This window comes from Hipposideros armiger, unplaced genomic scaffold (genome assembly GCF_001890085.2).
Source record: "Hipposideros armiger isolate ML-2016 unplaced genomic scaffold, ASM189008v1 scaffold_303, whole genome shotgun sequence".
Lineage (NCBI taxonomy): Eukaryota > Metazoa > Chordata > Mammalia > Chiroptera > Hipposideridae > Hipposideros > Hipposideros armiger.
In genome coordinates, this window is record NW_017731653.1 from 1,465,273 (window position 1) to 1,489,345 (window position 24,073).

At 52.5% G+C, this 24,073-nt stretch overlaps 1 protein-coding gene and 1 long non-coding RNA gene across 2 annotated transcripts in view; one reads left to right on the forward strand and one right to left on the reverse strand.

Annotated features, from left to right (window-relative positions):
* The window catches only part of LOC109391850 (uncharacterized), a 7,177-nt gene extending 3,094 nt beyond the window's left edge, over positions 1 to 4,083 (forward strand). The window contains exons 3-4 of the long non-coding RNA XR_002125942.1: positions 2,894 to 3,057; positions 3,728 to 4,083. This is a non-coding gene — a long non-coding RNA (uncharacterized LOC109391850). The remainder of the gene's footprint in view (positions 1 to 2,893; positions 3,058 to 3,727) is intronic.
* Positions 1 to 24,073, reverse strand: part of SMUG1 (single-strand-selective monofunctional uracil-DNA glycosylase 1) — a 63,961-nt gene that overhangs the window by 27,716 nt on the left and 12,172 nt on the right. The gene's annotated exons all lie outside the window — the stretch shown is intronic.

A 24,073-nucleotide genomic window follows, 5' to 3' on the forward strand; every position in this document is an offset into this window, starting at 1 on the left:
CAGTGTCCCTCTAGCACCTGGCTGTGCTTTCCTCCATCATAAACCTTAGTTCTCTTCTCCCTGTCTCTCCAAGTTCCTTCAACTCCTGGTTGTCCCCTATAGTCACCCACCCTCTCCCTTGCTCCTGGTGTTCCCTCAGCTCCTGAACACCCCTTCCTTCAATAACCCCCCCAGCCCCGACCCTTTCCCTGTGTCCCTCTGATCTCTTCTCACCCGCCCGCCAAGACCCCCAGCCCCTGTTCTGCCCTTTAACCCTCCTTGTGACAAACCAGGACAAACAACAGGAAGGCTACCCTTCTGCCCCACACCTCCCCTTCCCTGGTGGCTCCCACCCCAACCCCACTTTTCTTTAAGTTTCCAAATCAACCTTCCTCCAATAATAATGATAAAGCAGGAAGCTGGGCCGGAGGACAGTGCTGATTTTTCTTCTTGACACGGAGTTTCCGATTAAAGGCAAAGGGACATAAATCCTCCCACGTAATTGCTGTGCTTGAGCTCAGAGCCACTTGGAAGGGAGGCTCCCACCCCCTCTGCCCCTGCCCTTGGGAGACCCACCCCCAGCCTGAGCAGGGCTTAGTCCCCAGAGCCTGGGCTGGGCTGGAAAGAGGGGAGGCACAGCTGTGGGAAGGGGGTGGCGGCAGCCTAAGCCAAGCTCCCTGCTGCTGCCTTGCAGGGGTCCCAGCCCCATGGACTGTGGCCCATGGCCCACCTCACAGCACCTTTCACCCAGCCCCAGGCAGCCCCTCAACCCCTCATGTTGAGCATGCTTTATATTCTGGCAAAGCCTCTCAGCATTCATTATCTCATTTGATTCTTGTAAGGATCTTGAAAATTATTAAACAAATATCAGATGGAGGGCGGGGCCCTGAACGGCCCCTGAATGAGGGGCCCTGAACAATTCCCCTTGTTTCACAGATAGGGAAACTGAGGCCTGCAAAAGGGACCAGCTAGTGGCAGAGCTGGGACTGGAATGCTATCCAAGCCCCTATCAGAACTCGCCATCTCGCATACCAGAGAGGGACTGACATTGCTTTATTAAATCATGGGCCCAAATAGCCTCCTCCCAAGTGGTTTTCTCACCCATCAGAGAAGCTTTTTGAAAAATCAAGAATGCTTGATGTTCTTATCCCCCAAGATTAGACAAAGAGGACACTAAAAGTGTGTGTGAATTGCTCACGGTCGAGGGTTGAGGGCAGGGCCTAGAGTGCCTAAGCCTCCTGACTCTACGTTTCATTCTCCCACACAATTTTCACACCCAGAGATTCCAAACTCTGGTGACTGCAGGTTTCACTCTCAGCCTGGTCAGGAACCACCTCACAGCCCTCACCCTCTGTAGAGTTACAGAGTCCACAGCCAGAACCCTCCCCGACGACTCCTCTCCTCCCTTCTTTTCCTATCCTGCTGCCCACGCTCCTCCTCCATGAAGCCTTCCTGATTTAAAATCCTTGATTGCACTTGCCTGTTCCTCCCTGCACTGAGCAACCCCCTCCAGCTATTCCTAAGTCAGCCCTGGGTGTGAGTCCCCTCTTTCATCAGATCAGGGGGGTGGGCCTCTGCGTCCTCCCTCTGAACTGCCATTTCCCAACCCTCCCCCAATCTTCACCTCCTGTACCCGATCCCCGATCTAGACCCAAAACATCTATATAGTAGATTCATGTACTATGTACAGTGCCTGGTTCCCATGATCCTGGGAACCCAGCAGTCCTGTCTGTCTTCATCAATGGAAATTTTGAAAGCCCCAGGACTCCCACATCAGGTGCAAACCATCACGGCTTCTGGGTTTCCCTGGCCCACTAAGGGCCATCTGGTCCTTTGTCCTCCCAGGCCCCTTTTCCAGAATCTCAGGTGACGGGTCCCTCGGCTGGGACTGAGTAAAAGAAAAGTCACAGCCTCATTCTGCTTACCCATCTCTGAATATAACTGGACCGGGCTAATTCAGGCAGGGACTCCCAAGGTCTAACCTGTAGGTCTCCTCAAACACCCTGACAAGGTGGCAGACAACTGAGTCCCTCTACCAGACCTGCGCTGACACCCTCCATGCTCCACCCTACCCACATCCAGTCCCATGCCCCTACCCTGCCTGTGGCCACAGTGAAACTGAGGGGGAGCAAGGTCAGGGAGGGCCTTGGAGTCTCCAAGGAGAATGACCTGTCTGGCCAGGAAAGAAAAGAGTGCAGTGGGGGCAAGAAGGCCAGCTTGGAAGGCTCAGGGTCTCCTGCAGGGAGCCAGCTTGGGGTTCTTGTGTCATGTTGGGGTGGTACTGCAGCACTACCTGGGCCGGGTAGCTCTAGGCATTACTATAGGGCTTGCAGGTATTATTGTAGATTCTGGATACTGAGGTAGGGTTTGGGAGATTGCCATGGAGTTGCCCTGGGGGTTATGGTGGAGTACTGTAAGCTTTATGGTGGGGTTTCTCTGGGACTTCTATAGGGTTAGTCTAAAAGGCCACAAGCCCATGTATCTGCCTGGACCCAGAGAGGAGGAAGCTATGTGTCAAAGAAAGCCAGGCGTGTGGGGAGGACAGAGGTGGCCCAGGTTCCCAGGAGAGGGGGATAATGTGAGGCTGTAGGGCAGCGAGGCCTATCTTGGTATTCAGGTGCCAAACCCTGGTCACCAGCTACATTTGTTGACAGTGAGGGATTGGGAGTGCAAAAGGATCCTTGGTCCCCGGGGCGTGATTGAAGGCCGATACTGTGCATGCCCTGGGCTTTCTGTAGGGAGGAAGGATCTGGGAGAGAGGCCTGGGCAGCAGGATGGTCCTCTTGGTATGTGTCCCCCAAAAACAACCAGGCTCTGAGCCCCTACCTTTATCTTAGGGCCCTGCCCCGGTGTTGCTGAGGCAGAGGAGGATCTGGAGGAAAAAGGTATAGGCCATTCTCTTGTCATCTTCCAGGAGCAACAGACGGTCATCAAGGACCCAGGCAATCAAATAGAGAACTATTCTTGCAGCTTAATCATGGAATACTTCCTGAGAGATGAAAGTGTCGAGCAAGGATTGGGCAGGGAGGTGGGAAAGGAAGGGGTCCCAACAGGAACAGGACGAGGGCCGTGTCAGAGGTGAGCATGGATAAGGGCCAATTCTAGCCCCAGAGACTTGGGGGAGAGAAAGAAGGTTCACTCATTCTTGTATCCATCATTTACTCAGCAAACATTTGCAAAGGCAGCCATGTGTCAGGCACGGCACCAGGAGACACAGAGATGAATTAGAGAGGCAGGGACAGCACCTGGAGAGGCTCCCAGAAACTCAGTTCCTCCCCCAAAACTTACATAGTTCTCCAGGTCCGTACTAGCTAAGCTTCTGCCCTTCTCACCCCACTGCTTCTCCAATCCGAAAGAAGTTCGTTATCCATAACTCTAGCTTCCTTCTTCCCTAGGGACCCAGCCCTGCTCCAGCCCCTGCCCTGCTCCCTGCCACTCAAATATGCCATGCTTTCCCTCTGGGCAGACTTTGGAGCATGTTTCTGGACCACAGCAATGACAGGAGGGATTGGGGCTACACACTCTGAGTACCTACCCTCCCAGCTTCAGGGAGGAGGGGTGTTGAGGAGTGGGAGGCCAAAGAAGAGATGTGTGAGCAGATGAGTCCAGGCCTGAGATCCTCAGCCTGACTTTGCATCACGCTGGGAGAAGCATCATTCATCCACCCAGGGGTAGAGATGGGGCAGGGGGAGGGGAATGAAAACCACCCACAGCCCATTAACCTACTTTTGCAACTTCATTAAAACAGAGTCTCCGACATGTCGCCATAAATTGTCTTCTGAGGAGGAAGCCAGATCCAACGTCCAGTTCTAGCAGTGAAGCCCCTGAGAAGAGGCTGGAATAACCAGGGCGAAAGGGACTGGTATGGGGGTGTGTGTGGGGGGGTGTCACTGAGTAGCTTTGCTGGCTGGACCAATCCGGCTGCCCCACTGCAGGATCTCCTGGATGGACAGCCACTGGGTGAGGGGCAGGGAGGGGATTTTATGTAATAAAATTGTACAGTTGCTCCCTGATCAAGAACCCTCATAGCTTCCTGGAGTCCCTCATAACACACCTAAAATATACTCTCAAAGCTTCCTTCAAAAAGCCCTGTCCTGCCCCGAAGTCCCCTACGCTAAGGTGTGCCCTGAGCGCTATGCCTCATGGCCCCAAGTACAGCAGACCCAGGCAGCCTCCAGACAGACAGGCTGGACAGGCAGCCTGAGCCAGGGGAAGGGGCACTGGCCCAGGGGTCAGTGGGGCAGGGCACCCACTCCCCAGCTGGATGACCTGGATCTCGTCCTCATTTGAGAAGTGACTGAGTGCCCAGACCCTGGAGAGGGACTGCCAGGGTTCAAATTCCATCTTTGTCACTGAAGGACCTCAGCCAAGTTATTCAACTTCTCTGTGCCTTAGGGTTCTCATGGGAATAATGATACCTCATAAAGTTATTCAGTCTTAAATGGGATGACCCATGGAAAATGCATAGCACTTAGGACCTGGCACGTCCTAGGGGTCAACAAACATGGGCTATTGTCGTCATTATTTATCTAGGGTTTCAAGGCCTGAAAAGGACCATGGAGTTCATGGAATCTGATCATCTAGTTTTACAGATAAGGAAACTAAGGCCCAGAGAGGAGAAATGACTTGGGTCTGGGTCAGAATCAGAGCCCAGATTTCCTTTCATCCAACCCAAGGATCTCTTCTCCAACATGTCCCCTCTGGGCCTCAGTTTCTTCACTTGTACAGTGAAGGGATTAGAATAGATATGTGGTTTCCTTCACCACTGCCACCACCTTTATTATCGTCATCACCATCATCATCATCACCATCATCGCCTTAGAACAGCTTTTCAAACCAATCTTATTCAGGTTCCTAACACACTGTAGACTAGGTCTGGAGAAAACAGAGCGAGGGCAGGCGGTGGTCGGGAACCTGAGCCACAGTCCCTCCTTCTGCCCCGAGCAGCAACCCCAGAGGCCCACCAAAGAAACTGGGGGTGTCACAGATCCCAGGTCAAGTTCCTGGCCAGGATGATCCCAGGGCTTCAGCCACGGGTACTCTAGGAGGCTGGTGCCCCCACAAAGAGCAAGAACTCTCCAAAACCACACTGGGCGAGGAGACCTGAAGAGAGACTTTCTGGGGCTGGGGTTGTTTCCACCCCTCTCTGCACAGAAAAGGCGGGTGGTGTAGGAGGAATGCAGCAGTGGACCAGAGGGTCTCTGTTTAGAGCGGCTTGTCTGCCTGCCCAGGTATACACCACCCTGAATGCCTCCACCCTCTGCACACTTCCCAGCTCTGAACCACCCACACTCCTGCCATAGCTGCAGCCCAAAAAAACATGGCCATAAAACAGACATTTGCTTTAATTTTCACTTGAAGGGGCAATTTAGCACAGGCTGTTTGCAAGCTGTTGGAGCTCTTTATGAGGCTGTATCATGTTTTCCCAAAATGCTTCCCACAAGCGGATTCCCGGGGTCAAAGTTCATACATAACTACGGGGAAAGAGGGTTGGAGAGAGCATGGGAGATTGTGCAGAGTGAAGAGTATATATTTTTCAATCAGATCAAGAGTGGCTGGGAAACTAAGAGCAAGAAAAAGCCAGGACAGGACAGCTCCTGGTCAGAGGCAAGTGCTGTGTGATTTTGCCCAACCCTCCTCCCTCTCTGGGCCTCCCACAAGCAGAGGCCAGTCCTAGTCATAAAAATGAAACATTGTGACTTAGTCCCAGCCTCTGGGGCCCTCACACACTTATTCACAATGATCCCAATACTTACATTTATAACCAAACCAATTTTGCAGAGTCCTGACTGAGATTTTCTGCTCTTGGCTCTAATTCTCACTTCCAGCAACTCTGGCCCCCTACCAACTGCTGACCCTTCTCGGTCCTCAATTTCCCCCTCTTGACCCCCTTGCTTCTTTTCTAGGGTCCTTCTTTCCTAGGAGAAAGTGCTAGGTTTTACTAGATCCTCTGAGCTACTCCAAGGAGGGGAAAAGTCACCAATCCGCTTCCTTCCAAAGCTGGGCTTGGTTCCTCTCCCTTGATTTTCCCACAGTCTGTCCCCTTTTCCCTCAAGAGCCCTGGGCTGAGAGGCATCGGGAGGATAAACCTTCCATATTGTAAACAGAGCAGCTGCTCCCCAGCCTAGATGCACGGTGGTCCTTGGAGATCTCAGAGCTGGAAGAGGCTGGAAGGCGGACGGACTCTGAGATCCCCTGAACATACTCCAGGTCCCCTTCAGCTCCCTGCAAAGTTTCCTGCTTTTAAGGTCTTCTGGAGGCTGGGGCTCAGGGGTTTCAAGGTACACTCTAGGGCCTCCATCCAACGCTCTCCCAGGGGTGATGTGGGAAGCAAAGGGGAGCCAGAGGCCATAATGTAGGACAGGGATCTCCCCTCGCTGAAGACCCTTCCCCTTCCTCATGCTTCTGAGGAATTTTCCTGGCCTCTGTGGACAATTCCAGCCTCAGTATTCCCAGGGAAGTGTGATGAGGCAAGGGGGTCATGTCTCCGGCTGGGAGAGATCCCAGAGGTCAGGGTCAGATGGGGGACAGCATATCCCAGAGGCAGGAGAGTTGGGACTATGGGAACCTGGAGTGGTGGGAAATCCTGTGATTCCCGTGGAACAGCATTTGCACAGGAACTAACTGGAAACTGGCTGGGGCATTCTGCAGCCCAGACCCTCTCAACAGGCTGCAGATCAGGAACTCCACGAAAGCCTGATGCCACCCCCCTGGGCTGATTGGAGAAGAGGTGAGGATGGGTTCTTCCGGGCAATAATCAAGGAGAAAAGAAACAGAGCAGAGCCCACACAAAGAGACAGGAGAAAGGAAGGGGGCCCGGGCACAGCTCCCCAAATAACTGAGTCCCTATATGGACTATGTGCAGGAATTAAGCTTCCACCTACTGAATTTTCTCTAGTGCCCCAAAGGAGGGTGCAACGTTAATCCTAGTTTCCATATAAATAAACGGAGGATGCAAGAGGAAAAGGAAGTGGTCCACGATCACATGGACCTGACGCCAATCTCCCTAAGGAAACTCTCTGGACCCTCGAGTTTAATTGCCATTGACCTCATTACCATCTCCAGCCTCCTCACAATCTATGGTGAAAGGGGCTGTCTGTGCACCTGTGTCCATCCTCACCACCACAAAAACACAGAATCTTAGAGTAGAGACATCTACCCTCCTCATGGTGCCATTGGGAAACTGATGCCCAGAGAAGGTAAGCCGCTTGCTCAGGCAGGGTCACACAGCCAGGAAGAGCCAGAGCAGGGACTTGATCCAGTTCAGATGGATGCTGTATCTGGGAGCCAGGCTCTCAGCTGTTTACACATACAGATGCCAGGTGCTATATTGGCACCAGGGAAATAAAGATAAATATAAATATAGGCCCTGCCTTGAGAGGCTTGAAAATGAGGAGAAAGGGTCCTCCCACCCCAACAGGTAGAAAGACTTAGGCTCCAAATGTCAAGGACCAAGCCAAGGAAAAAGTTACTGTAAGCCAAGGCAATCAAATAGGCCTCCTGAGGGAGGAGAGCATAACCCAGTAGAGACTGAGTGGGAAGACGGCATGTCCCCTGGTGACCCAAGCAGGAGGAGGACATGTAAGTGCCTGTGACCCATCTTCTTGAGGAAGGTACTCCTGTTGGAGGATTATGGGAGACCAGGCTGGAAACTCAGGCTGAGACCAGATCAGATCCCCTTGAATGCTAGGCTAGGAAGTCCGAGCCTCACCCAAGGGCACCAGGGAGTCATGGACGGTTTTCATCTGGGGTAGGAGGGGGACCCATGCAAAGAGGTATGTATTAGGAAATTTGCCCTGGAAGTAGCTCACAGGGCAGACCCCTTGGGAGGAAACCTGAGTCAGCCAGCATGTCAATTTGAGTATCAGTGTGCTGTCTCTAGGGTCGAGTGTGTGTATTATGCATAGTGTGTGTGTGTGTGTGTGTGTGTGTGTGTGTGTGTGTGTGTGTCTATGCACACATAAGCATGATGTTAAGATCAGGAGAGCCTGGTTTCACAAAACCACCCTGGTCTTCCTGGGGAGGGGGAGGGAAGATGATGGATAGCCAGATCCCCGCCCCTTCTGTCTCCCTCTCATAACCACCCAGAACGGGCAAGAGTGTTGCCACTCCCCGCAAACATTCTGCAGGCCTGCACCCCGGAGGGCACATGAAAAAACCCTCCTAGAAGGAGAGACACACACGTACCCAGAACGAGCATCTCCTCACCTGACACTTCCCCCAAATCTCATGCTGGTGGTGAAGGACACCCAGGGTGCTATGAAAGGGCAGGGTGGGGGTGGGGGTGGGGGTGGCCTGCGGCTGACCATCCAGCAGCCCAGGAGCTCAGACAGGCAGTGACTAGTGGGTCGGTGGGAGATAGGGGGCGCTGTTGTGAAGACGGTTCAACCAGCTGAGACCCATGTAAACGTGGAAAGGAGGAGAAAATGCCCCGGGATAGACAGAAGTAAACATGGGGAACCATTCAGAAGAGGGGTCACTGGGAGGCTTGAGGGGCCCACCTGCCCCTTGCCTCTTACCCTCCTCAGTATAAGCACAGACTGAAGTAATGCGGAGACCTGCCTTACTGAGACAGCTGGGTTTTTTTGTCCTCCTTTGGGACCTAGAGGACAAAGGGGCTCAGGCCACCCCTTCCCCCTCTTCCCTCAGCTGAGCAACCCCCAAATATGGGAGCACCGAGACTAATGAAACCTGGAGGGGCTGTCATAACTGTGACCTGCAGTATGAATAGTGATTAGGAATTATCTCAGCCACACCATCATATAGCCATTGCCCCAGGGAAAGGGGGCTGACAGCCAGGATTCCTGGGGCTAGTCACCAGCTCTCTGCTCACCTTGCCCTGGTTTCCCTTCTTAAAACCCATGGAGAATCTTAATTTGGGGAGTCATAGGATCTTGGAGTCAGAACAAATAATGTAGAGGTCCCATTCCCATCACCATCTCTTTGCCCAGGTCCAGCCTGGGCACTCACACCCCCCAGGCATCCAATGCACTGGTGAATTATTGAATGCACATGTCTTCCCCCAAGACCTTGATGCCCATGTGGAGAAGTCTGGAGGAGTTCTGCCATCTTTACAATCCTGAGATCTTTCCTGTCCCTCCCCAAGCCAGCCCAGAGACAGAGCCTCCCACACTATCTGTGACAACCTCCTCTGACGTTCAGCTCAGGGTCACCCAACCCCACCCCTCCAAGGCACCATTCCAAGCTCATCCTCACGCCCTTCTCTTCTAACTCCAGCTGACTTCTTCTGCAGCTGTTTGCCCTGAGCCTCCCACTGGGCAGGAAAAGGATGATCTGATCCGCCTGCTAATAAGTCTTCCAAACCTCTACCTCTACATTTCTGTCTTTTGCTCAAGTGTATCTCATCCCTGACTGCTAGGAAGTTCTCCTTGACGTTTAACCTGAATCTTGCCCTCAGTGGGAAGGACTTGGAGAAAGGTCATTTATTCAAAGTTCCATCCCAGCTTCCCAGGTCGCTGACATTGTAGCTGTGATGTGCTTTTGTTCCCTCTCTCAGCCTTCCAAAAGCACTCCCCATCTCCACACCCCAGGGCAGTGCCCCTGCACCCCCAGCACCCCAGAACAGCTCAGGGGGTGCCTGCCTCCAGGCCCAGCTCTAGCTCCGGATGGCAGTCTGAGCCCCCGTGGAGCAAGGGGGAGCCATTGTACAGCCCAGCCCCCAGCCCCTGCTCGAGAAGAAGGTAATTAGGAGCTGTGCAATCCATGTCCCCCAACAGGTACAGCTGAGCAGCTGCATCCATCATCGGGGGCAGCTGCCAGAGAGGGGGACGGTCACGTGGCTTGGCAGGACCAACAGGAGGGCAGGAGGAGGCCTCAGGGCTGGGGATTGGCTGGTCTGCAGCAGGAGAGTCAAGGCTGTAGGGGATAACCTGAGAATGACCTTGTGGGGACTTTAGCCCCCAGTCTCTGCTCCTCCCTAGATACCCCTCCACTTTCCCCAGTCCCTAACCAGGGCCCTACCAGCCACCCTGGCCTTGGCATTTCCTCTTCCCCTTCAATGCCACTTATCTAGTGTGTAAGGGCCCCTCTTACTCATTTTTTTTTTCTTTAAAGAATAAAGGCGTCTTGTGTGTTTAATAGGTCTGAATAAGTGTGTGGGGGTTGGGGGGTAGTTTTCTGGCCTGAAAAGGGCTGTTGACTCCATGAGAAACACTTTGGTTAGAAGGGAGAAAGGAAAGGAGGGAGGCAGGAGGCCCTGCTTGGATGGAGGAAGTGTTGGTGCAGGTGCATTTTTCTCTAATTACCTGCGTTGGTGCCAGGGTGTGAGTGTGAAGGAGCGTGTGCTGGCAGCCATGTGCATGGCGCATCGCATGGGTGCAGCCTGGGACGTGTTTTGCATACTTGCACTGACCTGGGTACGTTACCACGTGCTGCAGTGCTCTTGGGCAGAGATGGACGTGCTGACCTTGACCTTCTATCTGTGCGTGTGCACAGGCTCATGTTCACACATGTACACGTGTCACTGGGCCTTTGGGGGCACACTGATATAATGGGCTTTCACTTTGCCTGTTTCTGACCCAGAAAGGGAAACTCCCGCAAATAGCATGGTCGTGTGACCCCTCAGCACATCTGCCAGCTGAGTGGGCAGGGACCCCACCCCCTCCCACCCCCAGAGCCACAGGTCAGGGCAGCAGCTGGCAGGAGAGAAGAAAGGGAGAGAGGGGGGCAGCTTCTCCAACACCTGTGAAGGTTCTTCGTTATATATGCAAATGTCCTCATTAGATATGCAGAGCGCTTCCCGGAGCTAATCGCTGCTGCAGTCGTTTCTGTGTAGATGTGCTGAGCAGAAGGAGACTGCAGGCTGGGGCAGAGGGAAGAGGCAGGACCACTGCCCTCCCGGCTGAGCAGTGCCAGGGCTCCTATTCCCCAAGACCTGTCCTGGGCAGTCGTAGGAGTGGGACTGAGGAGTCCGAGACAGGGGCGAAGGCCTGCTATGAGCAGGCGCAGTGCATGGGCAGCCACAGCACTGGGCACTCGGGTTTGCATGGACAGGCAGGCCTAAGTGGTACCTCACGCCCTCACCGGGTCAGGACTTGCCAGCAGGGTTTTGAGGAGTGCTGCAGCCAAGTGTACAACCCCTACCACCACCTCTCCATCCATCAAGCCCAAAGCCAGGGTCATCTCTGGATCTTGGAGCAGGTGACCTTGGTACGTGCTCCGTAGGATACTAGACGCCACTTCAGGCCCAGCCTGACACTTAGACAGACAGACACAGCCTGCTTCCTAGGCTTCACTTCTTCCTCCTGCCACCTTTGCCATTGAACCCCAAGAAAAAGTCTCATTGTAGTCTTTTTCTGTCACCCCAACCATAGAGAAAGGAGCCTGATTCTAGTCGCTACTGCCTCTCAGCCTCATTGCACATCCACGTATAGACCTGCCATTCCTCCGGGCTGCCTTGTGCTTTTCCAACCTCGCTGCCACCAACATGGCACCAGAGACAAATCCAAACACACACACACACAATTCACACATGCCCTCAAAACTTGCAATCACTCCCCTCATCGCAGGGGCACACACTGTCCCATTTATATTAGCTTGCCCTTAGACACACACCCACATTTCAACAGCCTCCGATGTCCTTGAGCACGCACGGCACCCCATTTTGGGGACAAAGTCTACAGACACCTCCTCTACCCTACCCCCCACCTCTCCTTTCTTCGCTTCTCCCTCTCCCTCCTGCCCTCCTCCCTGGGCACCCGTTTGCCAGGGTTATTTATAGAAGCAAGCGATAAATTCAGTGTGTTTCTCGGCGCGCAAAGCTATAAATAATGGCACAGATCATTAAACCCCGAGAGCAGGCCCAGCCGCCCCGCAAACAAGATGAAGTACAAACCACCACGTGAGAAGGAGAGAGGGAGGCGCAAGGCAGAGTCCCAGACCCAGGGCCTGTGGGCCCCAGCCAGCACCCCTCAGCCTAGTCCCAATGAACGTGGGTCTCCTAGGGCCCTGCCTGGTTGGGCACCGGGGAAGGAAGGGGAGAGAGCAGGCCTGGGCTTGCAGGCTGGTGAACTGGGCTCACCCCCGCCTAATTTTCATAATTCCCCCTCTCCCTCTTGTACCCTCTTCCCCACCCTCTGCTTCTCTGTCCCCATCCCTCACTGTTCTTTCATTTTTCCTATATGTTCTTCTTCCAAATCTCTCCTCTTTCCCCCCTCCTTCTATCGCTCCATTCTCTTTCCTTTCTCCTTTACCTTCTACCCTTCACCTCTCCCTTTCCACCCACCTGTTATCCTCCCAGCCCTTCTTCCTTCCCCCGACCCCGAGTCCCCAGGCCCCAGGAGGGGCCCTGAAACCACCAAGGAGCCCTCAGAGGCAGAAAGTCCCCTGTCAGCAGAACATGTGCTGGCTGCTGATTCAGTGTCTGTAATCTCCCAGGCGGAGGTGGCAGTGGCAGGGGGGCAGGGAAGGGGGGACAGGGAAGATGGATGAGGAGTATAAGAACAAAATGGCATGGGCACCAGGGATAGGCTCCAGGCTGAATGAGGTTCTGGGGAGCAGACCCAGAGCCCCTAGCTTCAGCCCAACACCACCAGCTCTGGCTGGTCAGTCGAGTGAAAGAAGTCCTTTCTGGGTATGGAGAGCAGGCATCGTGGGGAAGAAAAGGCAAATGGAAAGGAACAGAGGGGACCAGGCAGGGGCGGCAGAGACAAAGTATTGGAGGAATCAGAGAAAGAGGGGTCCAAAGGAAACCAAAACAACAAAGGGCATTGATAGAGGGCCGACCCTACCCAGTCCCACCTCTCCTCAGTTCCAATATGGACCCCAAAGCAGCCATACTGTGCTCCTAAGTCCGGGCCACAACATGGAAGGTTTTGGGGTCTTGACCATGGCTACCACAACCCTCCCTCCCCCCCTTTTAGGAAGTACCCCACCTGATCCTTGAGGTTCACTCCACCTGACCTTTGGGGTTCACCCAACCTGACTCAGGTATACTTTTTGGAGGTCTTGCTCAGCCCCCACCCTGGGTCACCTGCATTTGGGATCTTTCACTCCTTCCCCCTGGGAAGTTCTTACCACTTCCTGCTTCAGTTTGAGCCTGTCCCAGGAGGGCAGAACGTACATCCAATATGTGTTGCATGGGGCCCTAGGAAACCAAGCAATGCTCCACTCTTTGAAGCATAATCAAACCCAGGGATGGCAGTCAGTTCTCTCCTTCTGCAATGATGTCAGGCAAATAGACTTCAGATGGCGCAGCTGGGGTAAGACTCAGTTTCAACCAGAACCCAGTGGTGCTGAGGGTGGGGAAATGCAAGGGTGGGGTAGTTAAATCCTCTGAAAGTTAAGGGGACCCCCATGGGCCTGAGTAAGACGCCACCTGGCCTTGTGGCCAGGGATGACCAAGAAAGCCTTACAGCCTTCCTCACCTGCCCCTGCCCTCCTCACCCCATGGCTAAAGTGGCCATCTGCTCCTGCTCGCTCCCCTGTCGGCTGCTTTGATGCAGAGCTTGGTTATTTGCCCCGGGATTTATAGTAGGAGGCAGGACAGCAGTTAAATCCCCCAGCCACAGAGGTAAATCAGCTGCCGCGATGGGCTGGAACGAGGGAGCTGTCGGGCTGGGAGGCAGCACAGCAGGGCTGGAGAGGAAAACACTTGTCCCTGTTCCCTGGGGGCAGCAGCCAATAAATCCCCTCAGGCACCGATTAGGGCCTGTGGCCTGACCGGATCTTGTGGGCTGTCAGTGCTGGTGGCAGAGATTACACCACCAGATTATACCACCACGGGCAGGGCCACAGAAACAGTCTGCAGTTGAGGAATGGGAAGGACCACAAGAACCTCTCAAAGCAGCTGGGCTAGTAGCAGCGAGTGGGAGTCTGTTTCCCAGGAGCCAGATGAAGCAGTGTCACTGTTTAGGAGGGCAGGCTCTCTAGAGCCAAAATGCCTGGGCTCAAATCCTGGCTCTGCCTCTAATTAACTGTGTGACCGTGAGCAAGTTACTTACTTCCCTGTGCCTCAGTTTCTTCACCTGTAAAATGGGGATGAGAAGAGTAGCTACTTCGCAAGTTGTTGTGAGGATTAAATGAGATGATAGGCATAAAGTGCTTAGGTTAGTGCCTGGCCATGTATAGTTCATAGCACTGTCATATAGAATGAGCTCTTGAGGATAGGTTAGATCTGGTCTTGTGTAGAGAAAGAAAGGACCAAATGACCTTTGAAGGAATTTGGGAGTGTCCACATGATGTTTAAAGAAAGAGGGCTCTTTTAACCACTGGGAGAGAAAGTGAGCACATCTTCCAGGGCCTGTATCGGTTCCTGTGGTTAAGAGCTCAGGCTCTTTAGTCAGACAGGCATGCATTCGAGTTCCAACACTTATTAACTGTGAGACCTTCAGCAAGTTATTTAACCTCTCTATGCCTCACGGTCCTCATCTGTAAAATGGGTATGATAATAAAACTTACCTCACAGGGTTATTGAGAAGATTGCGTGAGATCACACATAAATTAAGTGTTTAGAGGTGCCATGTCCGTAGTAAGTGCTCATTAAATGTTAGTCTTGTTATTTCATCACATGAATGAGGAATACACAGTGGATCCTAAATCCAAGCAGTGAAGCTGATGGAGAGAAAGGAGGAGAGCAGGGATGAAGGCTGGGGGCAAGGCGGGGTAGAGGGGTAGGAGGCAGGGGGCCAACACNTTATGTCGCAATAAAGCTGTAATGTAAAGAGAGTGTGAGGAAATGGATGTGAAGCCCTTGCACAGTTTCCAGTCGGGGGGAAGAGCCAGAAAATGGAAGCAGGCGAGGAACGATAGGAACTGGGAGGCAGAGAGAAGAGAAAAGGGAATGGCACAGAGAAGTCAAGGGAGAGCTGGGGGAAGATGGAGGGAGATAGAGAACCCCACAGGGAGAGGACTGGATGGCAGATTGTGAGGGGGGAGCACATGAGATCAGGAGAAAAAATGCACGGAGTCTCAGAGCAGAAGTCAGGGAACTGGAAGGGGGACAAGGGGGGCTGTGGGAAGTATTGAGAGAAAAGGAAAATAAGATGTGGCTAAGAGAGAAGAAAGGAGAAAAGAGACTGGAATACAGGCTGAGAAACAAAGGAGGAAGAGCCCTATCTGGAAAAACAGCAAGCCAGAGCTGGGGCAGCTCGTTATGCAAACACGATTCCGGGCGGGCGGGCGCTGCTCCGCTGCCCCCTCCCCAGCTTTCATTTTCAGCTTGGCTTCCCCGTCCTCCTGCCTGCATCCCTCCAGCCAGCCTCTACCTTCTCAGCACCATGCCTCAGGGCATTTGAGGCAGCAGGGAGGGTGAGGGGCTTGGACTCTGCTCACCAGGGGGTGAGAAGGGAAGGAAGGAAACAGTCCCCAAGGCAGAGCAGAACAGACAGAACAGAACCCAGGGGTCCACGCCTCCTTCTGGCAACTCCCTCTTCATTAGCATGAAGAACGGACAGTGGGAAAGAACTGCAAGATTGGAATAATAATCATAGCAGCTAAAGCATTAGCATTTTGCAGTTTACAAAGTATTTTATAAGCCTTGAGTCTGACAATACCCCTTGTGATATATTACCCCCATTTATTATTATCTTTATCATCAACCAGTTATATAATGCTTACTATCTGCCAAGCACTTCACGTGTGTTAACTCTCTGGCTCCTGACAATGTTATTATCCCCATTTTACAGATCCTATGCCCCACCCCTTCAGCTCATCTCTGCTCTCCCCTGTCTTTGCTTGACCCTCTTTCTATTCTCCCATCTTTTCTCATCCTCTCTTGATTCCCCTCTTCCAAGCATGCTGCCTCACCAAACTTCAAATTGGTTTTTTGTTCATCTCCAGGCACTCCCCACAGTGACCAGCAGGAGGACCTGGTGTGATGGTACCAGATCCCCTTCATTTGGGGGCCAGCTGGAAGGTAGCAACCCAAAAGAAATCACACCGTGGCTAAAGTGAAATATGACCATATCTTCAGAGATGCCATTTTGCCTCCATTTCCCTTCCAAAATGATCTGAGATGATCTACCATATAAGACACAGACATAACAGAACCATTAAAACACCCATAAAAGAGTAGGAACAGATAAACAGGTAAAGGTGAGAAAATGTCCCCAGAAAAGAAACCCAAGGATGGATAGCTATTTCTTCTTTTTTTTTTAAGATTTTTATTGGGGAATTGGGGGACGGGAACAGTGCTGGGGAATTGGGGAAAGGGGAACAGACAAGTTGCTGTCCTTTTTTTCTTCAGTCTAGTTGTGGAGGACGTTGATTCACTGGCCCAAGTTGGCACCATCATTGTGCTCTTCCCGGGCGAGGCAGATCAGTCGTCAGCTTCTGGATGGCGGCTCACGCTGGCTGCTGGCCGCTCACGCTGGCTGCTGGCTACATATGGTAGCCCATGGCAACCCACTGCAGCAGGGGCTGCAGCCTATGCCGTTGCCAGTGACTCACAGCAGCCCAGCTCCAGGTTGAGCTGTTGTTCAGCATCTTAGCTGTAGAGGGCAGTGTCACTGGCCCTCATATGTGGGATGAGGGCCGGGGCCCTCTGGCGTACCAAGCCAGCTCTTAACCAACGCACCACTCAGCAGGCCCAGGATGGGTAGCTATTGCAGAGGAACCCAAAACTTAGCCTTCCTCTTTCTAACACTGAAAATGATTGAAACTGGGTAGTAGCTAAAAAAAACCCTCCTCCCTGGGCAGCCGGATGGCTCAGTGGGTTAGACCGCATGCTCTGAATAACAAGGTTGCCCGTTCGACTCCTGCATGGGATGGTGGGCTGCACCACCCGCAACTAGATTGAAAAACCGCGAATGGACTTGAAGCTGAGCTGCGCCCTCCACAACTAAGACTGAAGGACAACAACTTGACTTGGAGCTGATGGGTCCTGGAAAAACACAGTGTTCCCCTTCCCCAAGTCTCCAACACTGTTCCCTTCCCCAATTCCCCAATAAAATCTTAAAAACAAAACAAAACAAACCTCCTCCCCGACACCAGAGGTTCCTTCACTTGGTCATTGATCACGTACTGAGCACCTACTATGTGCCACACATCAAAGATGTGATCAACACCAAGGACACAGAAAAGCAAAGAGGCCCAGAATAGCATCTGGTCCATAGCGTCTCTTGGTGCCCCGCTCCAGGCCTGAGAGGAAGAACTGGCAGCTGTCATACAATGCCCGCAGTGGGGGTGATGGTGTCTCCATACTACTGTTTAGGACAGCTGATGCCTTGATCAGAAGCTTGGCCACTGCCTGGGGTCCTCCCTTCTGGACCTGCAGCAGTTTTTTTGCCTGAGATGTGCTAGGCATGTTTGCTATAGAAGAACTGCCAGGACTCTAGGCTGAAGACCTTAAGAGCAGTGAGGAATGTAAAGGTGGGAGGCCATGGCACCCAGGGAGACGAAAGGCAAGCATAAAGTTGTCCCAGAGCTGAGAAACTGCGACTGAAGTATGACAGTCCTTGGACCAGCTTCCTGCTCTCAGTCCTTCAGCACCCCTCCTGAATGGCCTATTTGGGACAAAGTTCCTGCCTGCCCACCCATTTTTCCACCTTCCATGCAGTGCTGGTGATGGCTGTGCCTGCTCATTAGCACATCGGCATGGGGGTCATCAGGAGCCAAAATAAGTCAGATGAAAATAATATCCCATGCTCTCCCACAGAAACAGCTGATGCAATTTCCAACCTGCAGGAGGAATAAGGACCAGTAAGAGAGTGACAGAGGACAGCGACATACGGGGAGGAAAGACATGGGTCCCTGACAGGGAAAACCCCAGATTTGCAAGGGAGGCTCCCTCCCACAATCACAAAATTGCTTCCCCTTCCCCAGCAGCCAGGAAAAAGGGCCTGCACCCATATATACCTATGTGTGGAATCCTTACATGTTAAACTTAAAAGTTGGTTTTAGGAACGTTGACACCTGGCCTGGTAGCACTAGTAGTATGCACAAGCATCACTCTAAGGACTTGGAACACTGAGGGGGGTTTGAGTGGTTGGTGAGACTGAAGCCTGAAGCATAATCTTGAGCAGGTAGGTGGGTGCCAGCAACCACCAGCATGGACCAGCCATGCTGTTACCTGCTCCGCCGCCATGAAAAACTGACCTCCTTCTTTTTCCCTCCCTCTCCCTTTCCTGAAGCATAATTGTCCTCATCAGAGACTCCTGGGTAAAGAACCTGAGTTGAGGCAGAAGTTCATAAAACTTCCTACATAAAAAAATTAGCTCTTTCCCACAGTGGGGAAAAAACCCTCCAGCTCCTCCCAAATCCAGGTAGCACCCTCTCACCTTCAAAGCCTGACCTAACCTCCACTGAGTACAAACAGGCTAACAAGACAACTCCCAGAGAAGGAGCCCACCATGGTAGGTCAGGTTAACCAGGAGACAAGGTCTTTCCCAGAAGCACTTCTTCCAAATATGCACTTCCTCATGAAACTCCTTTCCATGGCTCCCTAATGCATACAAAATAAACCCGCATTTACACCAAAGTGCTGATTCCTCAGATGGGCATTTAGAGCCCTCCTTCCTGAAGACCCACTCTGAGCGCCTACAGTTTCTCCTTCCCCATCACTCACCTTCTCCCCAGCTGGTGATCCCCTTATGGTTCAAGGAACATACCCTGAACCATCCTGCTTCCAGCCCATTTTGCCTGGAACGCCCTCTCGACCAGTTCCTGGGGCTCCCATATGCTCATCAAAGTTCTCCCTATTTTCTTCCAAGGCCAAATTCAAACCCCAACTTCTTTCACTCATGCATGTTGTCTCCCACCCCACTGGACGGGCCTCCTGCCTCTTGTTCACATGTGTGCTTGGGGCTGAGAGGTAGTATGGGTAATGTTGGTGGAATTGAAGGAAAACTCCAAACCTGTTCTCTGCCAAGCTTTCTTTTCTGTGACTCCCAGGGTGTTCTCAGAAGTAAGGGGCCATTCAGGGACATGGAGGTGGCAAGTGTCTCCAGAGCTCCATTCCCCAAGTCACTGGTGGGGCCTCGGGGTGACGAGTCCACTGCAGGAGATACTTCAGGTGCTTCCAGGTGTCCTGAGACCATGGGGGTGTGTACTTCTGAGGGTTTTGGGGGGCTTAAACCAGTGGCGGCAGGCTTCCTTTCTTCCTTTGGCTCCTCTTTCTCACTCCCTCTTAGGCTCTCTCAGTCTTCATCATTCTCTTTCTCCATTTTTTTGGGGGGGCTTCTGCCTGAGAGACACCTCCCCTTAGAGCCTTGCTACTCAAACTGTGATCTGAGAACCAGCAGCATCAGCAACCCTGGAAACATGCTAGAAATGCAAACTCTCAGGCCCCCGTCCAACCTTGTCAATCCGATTCCCCAACTTAACAAGATCCCCAGGTGACTTGTGTATGCATTCAAGTTTGAAACCACTAGTTCAAAGAACCAGAAAGGCCAGGCCAGGGGCCCAACAGGGAAGCTGAATGCCTAAGACATTCATTCATTCACTCATTCATTCATCCTTTCAATAAATATTTAATAAGCACCTACTGGGTGCAAAGTGCCATGCAAGGCATTGGGGGTGAGATGGTGAATGATTCAGACCTGGGTGCCCAGGCTGGACAGTATGAGATCAATGCTCCCCATCTAGTTGTCCCAGCTCCCCGGAGTGGGAGGGAGGCTTGTGTCAGGATCAGGGGTGCATTTGACTGGAAAAATCTCTCAAGATCCTGAGGCTGGTGAGGGATCTCTCACACCTTCCAATCCAAAAACAGAGAATCAGTTGGTGAGACAAAAGGGAAGGAGCAGTGAGGACAAGGGAGGACGCAGAAGAGGAAGCAGCAGAGAAGATGGAAATGAGGAAAAGGGAGTCTAAGACTCCCTGAGTGCTCCTAGCCCCTTCAGAGACACACTCAGTCTTCCTTGTTGACCTCCCCGTTGAGTGCCCCCTCCACGGTAGCACAATGCCCCCATCCCAACTCCAGGCAAATGGCCTCCCACAACAGGAATCCTCGACACCACCACTGCTACGAATGGAAAACAGCCCCAGCCCCCCAGCACACTCCACCCCAGAGGTTCAAAGGGAAGAGGACAGGTCACACCTGGGGGAAGGGTGACTGAGGCAGGGTGACTGGTTTAAACGATATAGGAATAGTAAAGGGCACACAGACTCAGCAGATGGTGTGGGGGCTTCAGGTAAAAGTGACTGCTGTGTGGACAATGGACTATAAGGGAGAAAGCAGGGGATACCTGTCAGGGGGCTGTTGTGGTCAGCAGTACAGGCAAGACAAAGTGGCTAGGTTAGGAGTGTACAAGTGGAGATTTTGAGATGTGGTCAGATTTGGGATATATTTGGATGATAGGACTGACAGAACTTGCATATGGATTGGGGATGAGAGGTGAGGGAAAGAGAGTTAAAGATGACTGACGCTTGGGTTTGGGGCCTGAGCTACTTAGTGGATTAGGGGAATCCCAGGTGATCTGGAGAGGGTTCCAGAAGAAAGGGTTAGAGCAAGGTTTGGAGGGAAGGAAAGACCTAGGGCATAAAATAAGGAAGAGCAGAGTCTACTATGTTGGGAGTCTATGTTTCATAAGGAATGAAAGTGAAGAAAGGGGCAAATTACTCAGGGATCCTTAGTTCAAGCTTTTTGAGGGCTGAGATGGCTGTAGAAAAATTATTTCCACTGTACCCCTTAGAGTCCTCCATTGCTACTCTGCACACAGTGGGTATAATCAGTTACTCAGTAAATATTTGTTGCTTGTTGAGAAGTGATCCAAAAGGCAGCATGGGGTATAAAGAGAATTCCACTGTGTCTTAGGATCCCTGGCAACTATTGGCAGAAGGATCTTGGACAAGTCGCTGTCTCTCAGGGTCTCAGTTTCCCTAGTGGCAAAGCAGTAAAGGCAAACCAAGATCTTCAGGTCCTTTCTCACCCCAATTCTCTTTCCCTGCCTCTAAGACCAGAATGCCAAGCTTCAGGAGCCTATGTAGGTCCTTGAGCAGGGATGGCATGAGATGGTCAGTCTGGCTGGTGTGACTTCATTGGAGAATGAAGCCGAGGCCCAGTGAGTGGGTTGAGACCATCTAGATGTGGGCCAATGAGGGTCTGCCCACCAGGGTGGCTGGGAATGAAGAATGATCAAGCCAAGAGACCCCACACCCCATTCCCAGATCTTCCTTGCTGTGATGTTTCAGCATTTTGTTTTGTTTTATTTTGTTTGCAACTCCACAACTTCTAAATATTGAAATGCCTGGACTCGGTCATTGAATGTCCTTTTTTTTCTATCTGTGCTCACTCCTTAACGAATCTCATTCATTGTCGCTAACACCTCCCAAATTTATATCTGTAGCCTGGACTTTACCACTAAACCCCAGACCTGCATATCCATCTGCTTACTAGACACCTCTACTTGGCTGCTTAACAGGCATCTCAGACCCCACATGTCCAAAACTGACTCCTCCAAACCCAGCTTCTCCTGCAGTATCCCCCATATCAATTCATGGTGACTCCACAGTTCTGGTCACTCGGGCCAAATCCCTTGGTGTCATCCTGACTCCGTCCTTTCTCGCACACCCTCCATCAGCAAATCTGGCCCATCTGCACCTCCCCTGGCTCTCTCTGCAAAATACATCCAGAACTTGACCAATCATCACCACCTCCACTGTCACCTCCTTGGTCCACGCCACCATCATCTCTTACCTGGTACTGCCATCGGCTCCTATCTGGTCTCCCTGCTTCTGCCCTTGTTTTCTCAATCTAGTCTCAATAGAGCAGTAAGAATTTTCTGTAAAAATACAAAGCAGATCATGTCCCTCCACGGCTCAGAACTCTCTAGTGACCCCCCATCTTACTTAGGGTGAAAGCTAAAGCCTCGCTGTGAGCTATTAGTCCCTCCATGATCTGGCTCCCATGACCTCCTAGACCTGTCACTTCTCTCCCCTTACTCTCTCTGCTCCAGCCATACCGGCCACATCGCTATTCCTCCGACACACCAGACACGCTCACATCAGGGCCTTTGCCCTTGCTGTTCTCCGTGTCAGGAATGCTCTTCCCCAGAATCTGCCTGGGCCTGTAGCATCTGGCAAATGGCAGGCTCCATATGTTGAGGGGCTTGAGCAGGGATAAGAAAGGGAGTGAAGAGGCAGAGGAGACAATGGAGTCTGGTCCCGCACAAGGAACAAAATGGCCTGTCTTCCTTTCTCTGTCTCCTTCCTTATGGAGGACTTGCCCCCACCCTGGTTCCTCAGGAAGGACCCCAATGTCCATCCGACCCTCAGGAGAGCCCCAAGCTCTCATGGCATCGCATCCCTCTAGCACTCTTCCAGACCTCCTGAAAAGGAAACACCTCAGTCCCCAGGCGCTGAACGTGCTCAGGGGAGATGCAGGGGAGAATGGGTCTCTTCCGGTCACGCACTCATGATGCGTTTATTTCTACCAGAGTCCAGTTGGGCCTGAGCCCATCAAGCCCACTATGCTCCCCCCTCTTCTTAGCCTGTGCTTCCTTTCCTTTCTCTGCCCTTCCCATTAGCACACATTTGGAGATAGGCTGAGGAGTGAAGGCTGCTGTGCTGAGGCCACAAAAGCCCAGCCACAGGCCTCTGAATTGTGGGGAAAGGCAAGTAAACTTGAGTGGAAGGGTTTGGGGCTGGGAGGATGCAGAGGCCAGAGAGACAAGGAAACTGAAGCAAAGAAACAGAAGTTGCGATGAGATGATTCAGAGAAAAGGGGAGAGACCAACAGCCAGGAAAAGGGGTCACAGTCAGAGGCAGACACGGGGAGAGAAGCAAATGCTGACAGATGGCAGGAGCTGGAGACAGGACGTGCAAGAGAGAGTGACACCCAGAGAGAGACAGACAGACAGGTGGAGGGAGTCTGAAACACCAGAAAAGAGATGAGGAGCAGCCAGACGGGCAGGGAGGCAGAGGCTGCCCAAAGAGATAAAGACAGAGACGCAGAGGGAGAGACAGGCGCACGGACAGACCAGAAGGCTGCAGAGAAGGCGAGGGGGGAAAAAGAGTGGAGGCGGGAGTGGTGGGAAGCGGCGGGCGCGGGGCGGGTGCAGCGGAGCGGGCGGGCGCCGGGAGCCGGCTCGTAAAAGCCGCGCGGAGCGGGGAAATTGCCGCCAGAATCGCTGAGCTCCACAAAACGCCGCCCGCGCGGCCCGCCGCGGAGCCCGCTCCAATCTCCAGCCTCATCGCCGCGCGGGCTGGTTATGCATTTAAATGTTATTTAATTGGATTGCGGAGGAGCTGGGGGCCAGAGCGGCCCCCGCCCCCGCCCCGCACGCCCGGGCTGCTCACCTCCTCCACAAATCTGTTTTCCAAGTCACAGATTGCAGTGCACCCCCTCCCAACACGCTCCCCCCACCCCTACGGCTCCCCTTCGTGTCTGGGCTCCTTCTTCTTTTCTCCCCTCCCCAATGGAGCCAGAGGACACTCAGAAAGACACAAGTCCCATGAAGATGCGTAAAAACGCAGAGACTACACAAAAGTGTCTACAGACACTACAGACACGCAATGACAAAACAGCAGCAAAAATGGGTCACACTAAATTACACAACTGTCCATCTGGGAGGCTTACAAAATGCAGAGACAAAAAAGATCCCCATGGATCACAAAAGCACACAAATGCATGCATACACTGGAGATCTGTCTACACCTGAGAAGGAACAAACACATCACACTGCCCTTTGGAACGGTTCTTACAAAGTGACACTACCACACACAGGAACAAGATCATGCTAACTCAGTGACCTAACAGGGTGACACACAGACAGGCCTTCCTCAAAGCTAGGGAAGGAGCAAAACACACATTCACCCTCACACTTGGAACAAAGCCATCACATCCCAATCACTCCACTGTGTGCCTTTCCAGGATTGGAAGGCAAATCCTTCCTTCAAAGACATCTTGTTCTTCTCCCAGGCCACAGCAGAAAGTACCATCTGATGAGGTTCTGACAGGCAACTGCATCAATCATTACATTTCTTAAAACTGAGCAAAGAAACAAACAAAACTGAGCCAAAACTGTTAACAGGTAGGCTTGAGGGTAGACACCATGAAGGCCTTCCTAAGAAGACAGAAAGTTTGGGATCCCAAGAGTTGAAGCTGTACATTTGTGGGAGGCTGGGTTCCCCCCCCCCTCAACTGCAATCCGAGAGCCATTTTTGCAGCCTGGACTAGGAGTTAGCACCATCAAGGTAG